This window comes from Bufo bufo, chromosome 6, assembly GCF_905171765.1.
Source record: "Bufo bufo chromosome 6, aBufBuf1.1, whole genome shotgun sequence".
Taxonomy (NCBI): Eukaryota; Metazoa; Chordata; class Amphibia; order Anura; family Bufonidae; genus Bufo; species Bufo bufo.
The window spans coordinates 149,221,007-149,234,168 of NC_053394.1; positions in this window are offsets into that span (position 1 = coordinate 149,221,007).

Genomic DNA, 13,162 nt, shown 5'->3' on the forward strand with positions numbered 1-13,162 from the left:
AGTGCAATGCAATAAAATTATCATTCAGTACAGGCTGCAAGCCCAGGAGAGGTGAGAGGATGGGAGTTATAGTAGTAGTAATAATAATGGATGTAGTAGTAACTCACTATGACATTCTCCTGGGTCATGCAGTGATGGAAAGGGTGCATCTTTTCTACCCTTCAGGGCACTTCTCTTAAATTATAGTTGGTAAATTGAAGGGGTTTTGGGCTTCTAAGTTAATTATTTCAGTTGGTTTGGTCTTAATAATTTTTTTCCATTGGAACAAGTTAGGGTCATCTGTGGGTCAATTGTGCATGGTGCACAAGAATGTTCTCTAAGTTTTTGATGTAAAGCTTGTGCCCGTTTCTAATCAGCTGACTGGTCCAAGAGTCGCAGTGACGAGAAGAATTCTCCTTGAAAAAACAGTAGCTCCAACAATCCAGTGTCAGTTGAGAACATTTCTGAAGATCAGAGTCCCACCCCTTTTAATTTTATTCTTCATCTTGTTATGGTGTTTGTTAGTGGAGCTTATTAGTTGCCCAGCTAATGCTGGGTGGACTTGGTTTTAGCTAAAATGATTGCAATTTTTTTGGTTGTGATTTATGTATTCAAATATTTAATTAATTTACTAATATTTTATTTAATGTAATTGTTAATAAACATTGCAGTCTATTTTATCCATAAAAGTGGTTCAGTGTTTTTAATTTTTTTTTATTATTAGTTGCTATAGGTTTTAAAATGTCTTTGTGGGAGTGTGGAGCACGTGCCATCATGTTTTTGGTATTCAGAAGCACCCATGAATTAATATTAAAAAGCGGTTTCCGTGATCATACAAATGACATATAGACCAACCTATAATATGACCGAACTCTACTATGCAGAAAAGCCTGGCTCGCATGGTAATCTACCACGGTTTGGTTAGCTTCATGGCCTTCTCAAGACCCTTCCATGTCTTGTCATGCTTGGTGAGGTTATGGTTTAGTCTACACTTTGGAATATTTGCTGACTGCATTCCAGCATCCAGGGTTGATGATGATGTTTTTTTCCCCTTAGAATGACTTGTAGACCTTGTGTAATGACCGACGACACGCACAGGGAGGAAAACAGGGAAAGCCCTGCCCAAGGGAGAGGGAAAGGTGGTGACCCCTAACTCACCTTGCGGCTGGCACCTGACTGCCCTGACGTCCCTAGACGGGTTCCTCACCCGTGCGGCGATCGCATGCCTAAACCCTGGCTTTCCCTAATATGAGCCCTGGATAGTGAACAGGCCGGTGGGATCGCTAGTCCACACCACTATCACTAAGAGGGAAACACCAGGGAGAGGACAGACAAAACATACAAACACATACACCCAGGTGGGCGACCACAATAAACCAAAAAGGTCCAACAGGGATCTGGAGGGTAGCGTACTGGACCAACTACCAGCGAACGCAGCAACACAGCTCCAGAAGGTCAGAATAGATGTCCAGGCAGGAAGCTCTATCTCTGGCAAACAGAGAAGTGTGAGAGAGAAATATAAGGAGGTCTGGGAGTGCTGGACAAGGAACAGCTGAGGAGAAGGAGCTACGGATCCCTGAGTGAGCCAAAAGGGTTTGCTAAGCAAACCCAGAAAGCTACCAAAAGGAAAACAGCCCTATCTTAAATAGAGCGTGCAGCCAACCGCTGCGACTTCCTGACCCCGGGTATAACGAAGTCAGGCGTGGTCCTCGACACCCTCGTGACAGTACCCCCCTCTCTACGAGGGGCCTCCGGACACTCAGGACCAGGTCTCCCAGGATGAGAGGCATGAAAAACCCGAACTAACCTGTCGGCGTTTACCTCAGACGCAGGAACCCACATTCTTTCCTCGGGACCGTAACCTCTCCAATGCACCAGATATTGAAGAGAGCGGCGGACCCGACGAGAATTAACAATTTTGGATATCTGAAATTCTAGGTTACCATCCACGACAACAGGAGGGGGTGGCAGCGGTGATGGTTCTAGAGGTGGAACATATTTTTTGAGTAACGACTTATGAAAAACATTATGAATTTTAAAAGTCTGAGGTAACTCCAGGCGAAAAGCCACGGGGTTGATGATGGCTACAATTTTGTAAGGGCCAATAAACCTAGGACCCAGTTTCCAAGAGGGAACCTTCAATTTAATATTCCTAGTAGACAACCACACATAGTCATTCACTCCTAGGTCCGGACCTGGCGACCGTCTCTTATCAGCCATGCATTTGTATTTACCTCCCATATTTTTCAAGTTAGCTTGCACCTTCTGCCATACCGATGAAAGAGATGACGAAAACCGTTCCTCTTCGGGAACCCCAGAAGACCCCCCCTCTTTGAAAGTACAGAATTGGGGATGAAAACCATATGCACCAAGAAATGGTGACTTGCCAGTGGATTCCTGACGACGATTATTTATGGCAAACTCAGCTAACGGTAAATATGATGACCACAACTCTTGGTTTTCAGACACAAAACATCTTAGATATGTCTCAAGGTTTTGGTTGGTACGCTCAGTCTGTCCATTCGACTGAGGATGGAAAGCAGAGGAAAAGGACAAGTGTACCCCCAAACGAGAACAAAAAGCTTTCCAAAATTTAGAAATAAACTGGGTACCCCGATCCGAAACAACATCGGAGGGGACCCCGTGAAGCTTCACGATTTCACTGACGAATACCTGAGCAAGAGTCTTAGCATTAGGTAGTGCGGGTAACGCAATGAAGTGTACCATTTTGCTAAACCTGTCCACTACTGCCAAAATAACTGTTTTACCCGCAGACAAAGGTAAGTCAGTGATAAAATCCATTGACAGATGTGTCCACAGTCTATTGGGAATGACGAGTGGTAATAGAGACCCTGCAGGACGTGTATGTGAAACTTTTGCGCGCGCACAGGTAGAACAAGAAGACACAAAATCCAATACATCCTGACGCAACCTTGGCCACCAAAAACGACGAGACAATAGTTCCAAGGTTGCTTTACTACCCGGGTGCCCAGCAAGTGCCGAATTATGATGTTCCTTTAATAATTCGAAACGTAAGTTCAACGGTACAAACAATTTCTCTGAGGGGCAAGAGACCGGGGCGTCCCCCTGGGCCTCTAACACCTTCCCCTCCAAAACAGAGTGTACCGCAGAAACAACCACTCCTCTTTGAAGAATGGGTACCGGATCACTCACATTACCCCCTCCAGGGAAACAACGAGATAGTGCATCAGCCTTGGTGTTCTTTGCCCCAGGACGATAGGTAATCACAAAGTTAAACCTGGTAAAAAATAGCGACCACCTAGCCTGTCTAGGGGTGAGACGCTTAGCTGATTCGAGGTACAGAAGATTTTTGTGGTCCGTAATTACAGTGACGGGGTGGACTGCCCCCTCTAAGAAATGACGCCACTCCTCAAACGCAAGTTTAATAGCTCATAGTTCCCTATTGCCAATATCGTAGTTCTTTTCTGCTGCAGATAGTTTTTTAGAAAAGAAAGCACAAGGACGCCATTTGCCAGGAGACGGACCCTGAGACAGCACCGCCCCCACTCCCACCTCTGACGCATCGACTTCAACAATAAAAGGCTGAGAGACATCAGGTTGGACCAGTACAGGTGCTGAGGTAAACCTCTCTTTTAGAGAGGAAAAAGCAACTTTAGCGGCGTCAGACCATTTAGAAAAATCAGTCCCCTTCCTAGTCATGTCAGTAAGCGGTTTTACAATAAGTGAATAATTTTTAATGAATTTCCTATAGAAATTCGCGAAGCCCAAGAACCGTTGTAGTGCTTTGAGGTTCTCAGGAAGATCCCAATCTAAAATTGCCTGGACCTTCCTAGGATCCATACGGAAACCTGACGCAGATAAAAAATAACCCAGGAATTGTATCTCCTGAACGGCGAAGACACATTTTTCAATTTTAGCATATAATTCATTCGTCCGTAGGACCTGCAGTACTTGTCTGACATGCACCTCATGTGTTTTCAGATCGGACGAATAAATTAAAATATCATCTAGGTATATTACCACAAACCTGCCGATTAGATGACTAAAAATGTCATTAACGAAATGTTGAAAGACGGCAGGAGCATTGGTCAGACCGAAAGGCATAACTAGATTTTCATAATGCCCCTCAGGGGTGTTAAACGCTGTCTTCCACTCATCCCCCTCCTTAATACGAATCAGATTGTAGGCACCCCTAAGATCAAGTTTGGAGAACCACCTAGCACCCGCAATCTGATTAAACAGGTCAGGAATGAGAGGAAGAGGGTATGGGTCTCGGATGGTTATCTGATTTAATTCGCGAAAATCTAAGCAAGTACGCAGGCCCCCATCTTTCTTTTTAACGAAGAAAAACCCTGCAGCCACAGGTGAAGAAGAGGGTCTGATGTGTCCCTTAGCCAAGCTCTCGGAGATATAATCTTTCATGGCTTGTCTCTCTGGACCCGAAAGATTATATAACCTGGTCTTGGGTAATTTTGCGCCGGGAATAAGGTTAACCGGGCAATCATAAGGACGATGAGGTGGTAACTTCTGACAACCCTTTTCAGAAAAAACATCCTCAAAGTCCGAAATAAATGTAGGTATGGTAGTTATGGAGGCGACTAAGCAATTGCTATTTAAGCAATTTTCTCTGCACTGCTCACTCCACTCCAATATCTCCCTGGCCTGCCAATCCACCACTGGATTGTGCGCTACCAACCAGGGAAGACCCAGCACTACCGGAGTGGGAAGCCCCTCCAAAACATAACCTGAAAGCATCTCGTTATGGTGGTCCCCTACCCGAAGGTGTAAATTATGAACCATGTGCGTGAGGTTTCTCTGAGACAGGGGAGCAGAATCAATAGCGAATATGGGAATGGGTCTCTGTAAAGTACAGAGAGACAAACCCAAAGTGCGGGCAAAATGGGCATCTATCAAATTTACCCCTGCTCCACTGTCTAGAAAGAAAGAAATAGTCTCCGTCTTATCACCAAAAACAATAACCGCTGGCAACACAAATTGCGATGTACGTATGGAGGAAACGTATACCCCCCGGCTGACATCCTCCACACAGCCTGGGGTTAGTAGTTTTTCCGACGGTCTTTTGTTTCTGAGGAAAGAAGGACAGACATTAATGAAATGACCCCTCTCCCAACAAAAAAAACAAACCCCACGCCTACGGCGAGCCTCAGGAGGACGGACCTGACGAGTAGTTCCTCCTAGCTGCATAGGCTCGTCTAAGTCCGTACAGACTAACTGCTGCTTGGGAGGGGTTACCAATTGCTCCGTTTTTTTCAACCTGACCCTAAGGCGTCTATCTATTCGGATAGAAAGGGACATAACCGCATCAAGGGAAAAGGGGGTCTCATATAATGCAAGCGCATCCTTAACCCTTTCGGATAACCCAGAGCAGAACTGACTCCTGAGAGCTGGGTCGTTCCATTGGGTATCCGTAGCCCACCTACTGAATTCAGAGCAATACTCCTCTACCGGCCGCTCTCCTTGTAAGAGTCTCCGTAATCTTGATTCAGCCAGGGCGACTCGGTCAGGGTCATCATATATGAGACCCAAGGCCCCAAAAAACTCATCCACTGACCGAAGAGCCTGGGAATCAGTAGGTAAAGAGTACGCCCAGGACTGCGGATCCCCCTGCAGCAGGGAAATAACAACCCCCACCCGCTGATCTTCATTACCAGAGGAGTAAGGGCGCAGTTTAAAATATAACTTACAGGCCTCACGGAATGTCAAAAACTTGTCCCTTCCCCCAGAAAATCTGTCAGGGAGAGGGACCTTGGGTTCCGCAACAACCTGGTTACCAGTAGCAACCGCTGGGCTTGCAGTCAGTTGTAATTGCTGCTGTTGCTGGAGGACCGACGCCTTCAATCCTACCACCTCCAAAGACAGGCCAGAGATAATGTAATGACCGACGACACGCACAGGGAGGAAAACAGGGAAAGCCCTGCCCAAGGGAGAGGGAAAGGTGGTGACCCCTAACTCACCTTGCGGCTGGCACCTGACTGCCCTGACGTTCCTAGACGGGTTCCTCACCCGTGCGGCGATCGCATGCCTAAACCCTGGCTTTCCCTAATATGAGCCCTGGATAGTGAACAGGCCGGTGGGATCGCTAGTCCACACCACTATCACTAAGAGGGAAACACCAGGGAGAGGACAGACAAAACATACAAACACATACACCCAGGTGGGCGACCACAATAAACCAAAAAGGTCCAACAGGGATCTGGAGGGTAGCGTACTGGACCAACTACCAGCGAACGCAGCAACACAGCTCCAGAAGGTCAGAATAGATGTCCAGGCAGGAAGCTCTATCTCTGGCAAACAGAGAAGTGTGAGAGAGAAATATAAGGAGGTCTGGGAGTGCTGGACAAGGAACAGCTGAGGAGAAGGAGCTACGGATCCCTGAGTGAGCCAAAAGGGTTTGCTAAGCAAACCCAGAAAGCTACCAAAAGGAAAACAGCCCTATCTTAAATAGAGCGTGCAGCCAACCGCTGCGACTTCCTGACCCCGGGTATAACGGAGTCAGGCGTGGTCCTCGACACCCTCGTGACACCTTGGCTAGTTTCAATATGCTTATTCAAAACACCTATTTTCCCCTCAATTTCTTTATTTTTATATTCCCAATAAAACACACCATACATAATTACAGTATACAGTATAAAAACATTTCTTATAAAGTAATTATTCAAATTACACACCCACCTACCCAACCCACAGATTCAAAGGCTTCTGAATGCCAAATGTTACCTGCTGAAGCATATTACTAAAGGCATCGTAGAGTAATGGGGTCTGTCTGGTAACCTTTAAGATTATTTATAATGTTTTCTACACGTATATAACGGATGAGCAGAATATCATCGTCAAATAGAATTTCTGCTTAGCTCTATCTGCAATCTGGCAGTTTATGGTGTGACGTGACTATGAAATGATGACAAATGTACAGATTATATGATAAAGGATGGGGTCTGGGGTTATCAACATGAATGATATGATCAGTGGTATGAACAGTTTACTTTATAACTGGGTTAGGGAGGGTCCTCAGAACACAGGGATGAGGCCACAAGAGTCTCCCAAATAACATATTGTTCAGAGATTTTAGAGTATAATTTATATATAGTATGAGCCTGAAGACCTCAATGACCAGACAGACCAGCTGCTGCCCCATCCTTCACAATTATAGTCCATTATTATATTAATGGCTTCTCATGTGATTTCTCAGATGATTTCTTTGTCCTGGGCCCCATGTGTTATGTCACTTGCTGTTTCTGGCCTGTGGTGTCTTATGAACATGTAAATAAAATAATCTTTGCAGCCTTTGCTTCCTGTTGCCTGCAGCTCATGTTGACGGCTTAATGTTGGCCTCTACCTCTCCAGATGGCCACAGTTACACATACCACAAGCATTCATCATCTTGCTCATAACCTGAGGAGGAACGAGAATTATTAGTACGGTGTGCAGTCTCAAGCTCTGGGGCGCCAAGCCTCTAGGCACATGTTTACTAGATGCTATTCCTCAAGAAGCTCTACCCCTGTAATAAGGCTAAACAGCGAAAAATAACAGAAATGGATAAATAGAAAAAGGGATGCACAAAACAGGACATTAGCTATTGGAATGATAAAAAGCAGATGGAGATATAAGTATTGTCAATCAGTGCTTTTTCATAATAACAGTTCCATGGTGGTAGCCTCAAACTTTTCAATCAGTGCTTTTTCATAATAAGATTTTTTATCTATTGCAGTGCTTGTGTCCTCGCATACTGCTTCTATGGAATAGAAACATGCAAGCCATTCTCCTTTCCAAAGGGTAAGGAAAACTGAGTGTCTTGTACCAAGAACCCAGCTCTTTCTGGGTAACTACCCTTTAACAGAGCAGAGCAAAGAAAATTTGCTTGGCTGCCTGAGAGACCTTGGTTGGGGTACTATTTCTCCTTATAAAGAGCGACGAGAACACAAAGAGTATTGTAAGCTAGTCAACGCTCCTCTGGGTTTCTGCAAAAAAAATATATGAAAACTGGCACATCTTACATCTGCTGGCATCAGATAGGCTTAGTTAATTTGAAAGCTAGCTTAAATGTCCTTCCCAGAAACCCAGAAAAGCATTGCCAATACATCACACACATACCATGCATAATGAGAATGAGCACTCCCAGATAATACCAAATACCATATCTTTTACTTCATAAGACACACTTTTTTCCCTCCCAAAAGTGAATACTAGTGAACACTTCCATTATATAGGTGCTCACTAGTATGCAGGAGGTGCGGGGATAGCTGAGTGAAGCGCTGCTAGCACTGTTTTTACTCACTGCTCCCTGGTCTACTTTAGGCCTGCACAGCACTGTCCTTATTGTGTACAGTATTAGACGTAGTATAGTTGTGTTCAAAATAATAGCAGTGTGTTTAAAAAAGTGAATAAATCTCAAAATCCTTCTAATAGTTTTTATTTCCATACACACAAATGCATTGGGAACACTACACATTCTATTCCCAATCAAAACAAAGAATGAATGACCTCACTAATTGAACTCCACACTGCTATTATTTTGAACATGCCCCTTTTAATTAGTGATTCAATTACACAGAATCAGCAGCATGCATGTCATGACTGTTGGGTCTGTTGGATTTCTATTACTTTACTACACCTGCTAGTAAATTATTTGCCATGTAGAAATATCATTTCTACCAAAAACAGTGATTGATCAGGTTAGTGATATCTGACTGCTATTATTTTGAACACAACTGTACATGCACTATGACCTGAAGCTGTGCAACGTCAGGTCACACTGCAGCGTGGGCCAGGAGAAGACCAGGGAGCAGAGAGTGCAAGAAGAGCAGGTGCAGAATGGTGGTGCCATCTGGAGAGGTAAGTTAATTTATTTTTGGTCTGATCTGAGGTTTGATATGGGGTCTGATATTAGTCTGCTCTGAGGTCTGACTTAGGGGTCTGATCTGAGGTCTGATATGGGAGTCTGATCTGAGGTCTGATATGGGGGTCTGATCTGAGGTCTGACTTAGGGGTATGATCTGAGGTCTGATATGGGGGTCTGATCTGAGGTCTGATCTGAGGTCTGATATGGGGGTCTGATCTGAGGTCTAAAGGGTATCTGATATGGGAGTTTGATATGAGGTCTGTGATTGTAAGGAATAATTCTTATCTTCCCCCCAAATGTGTACCCCAGGTACAAGACCTCGGTATTCAGCTTGATTTGATTCTTGATCTGGCCAGAGAGAGTCATACACAGTGCTGTGCAATTATCAAAATGACTCTAAACTTTATTATTCTGGTGACACATATTTATAGTAATCACATGGCGTGATGTTTAGGTTAAACAGTAACACATGTTTTTAGCCAGGTAATTATCTTCTGCCAGAGTCCAAGGCTATCCATACATACGAGAAAACCCCTTAGTCATATGGACTTTGAACCTGCTACGTGTCCAAGCTTATGAAATTAATGTATGGAACATGATGTAATATAAACTTATATAAAAATAGGTTTTGAACTGAAATAGAATCCTTCAGTGATGGGTTCTGCTCTGAGGTTTGATATGTGGGCTGATCTGAGATCTAATATGGGGGTCTAATGTGACATCTGATCAAGATTAGAGGTCTAATCTAATGTCTGATGAACCTAGGTTCATCATACTGTATAATACAGTGTGTCTCATAAGGTGAAAAATACAATATATTGCCTAGAAACCCAGAGTGGCATACTAGTCTCTACCTCTCTATCTCTTTCTCAAGCTCTCTCTCTCTCTCCCTTCCCCCATTTTTCAAGGTATTTTGAGCAAATTGGATTCAGACTCGAAAAAAAAATCCAAATCGGAAACTAAACAAATTTTTATCAATTTGCTCACTATCTGCTTTTTATCCTCCCTGTAACTACAATTTTGTTTTTGTCTCTCTCCAGAGAGTGTTATACTAACCAGTTTCAGGGCAATTGGAGCATATTTGATAGAAACATCACAAGATTGACGGCAGAAAAAGACCACCTGGTCCATCTAGCCTGCCCTTATATTATTTCTTTTTTACCTTTTTTATTAGCCCATGCATGATTAAATTCACTTAAAGTAGATTTGTCAATCGCATCTGCTGGAAATTTGTTCCAAGCTTCAACCACTCTTTCAGTAAAATAATATTTGCTAAAATTGCTCCTGATCTTACCCTCTGCTAGTTTCAGATTGTACCTCCTTGTTCTTGTGTTTAGCTTGCCTCCTAAACCTTATTTAAACCTTTACCATATTTAAAGGTTTCGATCATATCCCCTATGTCCCTTCTTTCCTCAAGGCTATACAGATTAAGTTCTTTAAGTCTATCCTGGTATGTTTTATGCTTAAGACCCTCCACCATTTTATAGCCCGTCTTTGCACCTATTTCATATTATCTATGTCTTTTTCTAGGTGGTGTCTCCAGAACTGGACACAGTATGCTAGATGTGGTCTCACTAGCACTCTATACAGTGGGATCACAATCTCTTCCTACTGGTTATATCTCTAGCTAATAAGACAAGCTTCCTGCTGCCTGTCCACTCATTTTGAAGCTGTCTGATATCAGGACACCTAAATTCTTCTCTTCTGAAGTCCTCTCTAACACAGAGCTTCCAATGTGATATTCAGACTGAGGGTTCCTTCTCCTCAAGTGCATTATTTTACATTTGGGAACACTGAACTACAGTTTCTATTTATCTAGTGAAGCTAAAACTTTTTCCATGTTACAAACCCATCCAGGAATACCAACCCTATTTACACACTTTTGTGTCATCGTCAAACAGACCAACCTTACCTGCCAAATCTTCTGCTATGTTGCCTACAAATATATTAAAAAGAATAGGCTCCAGGATGGATCCATGAGGTACACCATTTGTGACTTGTCTCTTATTAACAGTAATTAATCTATCAGCTTATTATGTGGCACTTGTGACACACTGAGAGGTTTGGTCTGGGAAAACAGGTATTTTCCTCCCAGCATGTGCTGCTGGGCTGATTTACAGCCAGGTGAGGCCAAATACCGGACCGGCTTTTATAAGCCGGTCTGGGTTTTGGCAGCACCTGGCTGTCCTTAAAGGCTTTGCTAAAATCTTGGTAGGGTGTCGCCAAAAAAATGGACCATAATCTTCACAAAGTGAAAATCGAAAATCTTTATTAATGATATATAATAAATACATACATAATAATAAAAGGGAGCACAAAGGTGGAACACAAAAATGAGGAACAGGACCCAAGGAGGGGCCGAGAGGTCAGCACACCAACAAACAGGGAAAAGAATGTAAGATAAAAAGCACCAAGGCACCTCTAGACAATGAGCCCCAAACAAACTACAATGGAGGCAAGTGTGAGGATAGCAAAACTTGATGATTGAAAAGAATAAGCATACCCTGAGTGGTGTGTCGATATCTCAGCCGCCACCTGACCCAACGCCGTTTCGCCAGTAACCTGGCAGTTACTGGCGAAACGGCGTTGTGTCAGGAGGCGGCTGAGAGATCGACACACCACTCAGGGTATGCTTATTCTTTTTAATCATCAAGTTTTATCTAACAAAGTCAAATAAATCAATAAGATTAGTTTGACATGATTGGCCCTCAGTAAAGCCATGCTGTTTTGGGTCCAATAAGTTGTTGTTTTTTTGGTGGTCACTTATCTTCTTTTTTAGGAAAGTTAGGTTAAGCTCACTAGTCTGTTTTTTTTCAGCTTCCTCTCTGAAACGTTCTTGTAGATGGGTACAACACTGACCATTCTTCAATCTTCAGAAAACTTACCTGATAAAGAGGGACTGTCTAAAATAAATCCATTCGAGGAGCAGCAATCACAGACTAGAGTTCATTCTGGACTCTGGGGTGGATGCCATGTGGACCCGTTGCCTTGTTTGGCTTTAACTTTGCCAATACACCATCATTAAACATCAGCCTCAAAAAACACTGGAGCTCCTCTTTTACAACTACTGGGACTGCCATGACCATACAAGTCACGATAGTGAGAGCTGCCTACTGAACAAAAGTAACTATTCAAATGATCAGCGACAGCCTTATCCCCATCAACATAGTTATTTTCCCCATTTCTACTTTTAGTAATCCCAGTAATTTAGTTTCTTCTTTCTATTACTAATATACCTGAAGAAGTTTTTATCTCCTTTCTTAATAGATTTGGCTGTTTTTTCTTCCTTTGATGCTTTGGCAGCCCTGATAATATGTTTGGCCTTCTTCTGTCTAATTTTATACAGCTTTCTGTCAGCTACACTTCGAGAGTCTTTATACTTCCTATATGCAGACTTCTTCTCTTCTTTTCTTTTACTATAGTACTTACTTCTCTAGTAAACCATAGTGGTTTCTTCCACCTTTTACTTTTGCTAATCTGTCTGACATATAGCTTAGTTGCCTTTAAGATGGCCACTTTTAATAGTGTCCACTGGGCGCTCTCTCTCGCTGTGTTATCCCAACCTTTTAATTCCTTTAATTTTTAAACGCTCGCCCATTTCCTTGAAGTTAGTCTTTCTAAAGTCTAATACTTCGGTTGTAGTGTAGGATTGTTCCCATTCTGTTTTTATAGCAAACCCTACACTGGTGATCACTGGAACCCAGATTTTCTTTCACATTAACCGCTGACACCAGATCCCTATTACTGAATACTAAATCTAGAATGATATCTCCTCTAGTTGGTGATTTGACAAGCTGTTTCAAAGATGCTCCTATAAAGGCATCCATTAGATTCCTGCTCCTGCATGTAAGAGCACTAGAAATATTCCAATCAGGCATATTGAAGTCACCCATAACTAGTACTACAATATCTCCCTTTAATACCATTTGAGAAATTTAATCAACCAACTTGATATCATAATCTTCAGTGAGCTCTTGAGGCCTATACACCACTCCAATTCTAATAACACTTCCCTCCTTCGAATGCATGCAGATCCATAGAGTTTCCACCTCTGCATGTGTACTCTGAATTACTATAGATTGAAGACACCTCTTCTGTCTTCTCTGTCTTTCCTGTACAGCGTGTATCCAGGTATGACTATTTTCGAGTCTTTACAATCCTTTAACCATGTCTCACTTACCGCAAATCCAAATCACCCAAAACTAATGACAAGAAATTCAGTTTGTTAGAATCCAAATTTTTTTACAAATCAGGACAAATTCCGAATCGGTACAATAAATTTACTCATCTCTATTGTGGGTCAATTCTACAATGTAACAGGGTTAGGCAAGAGCATCAGAC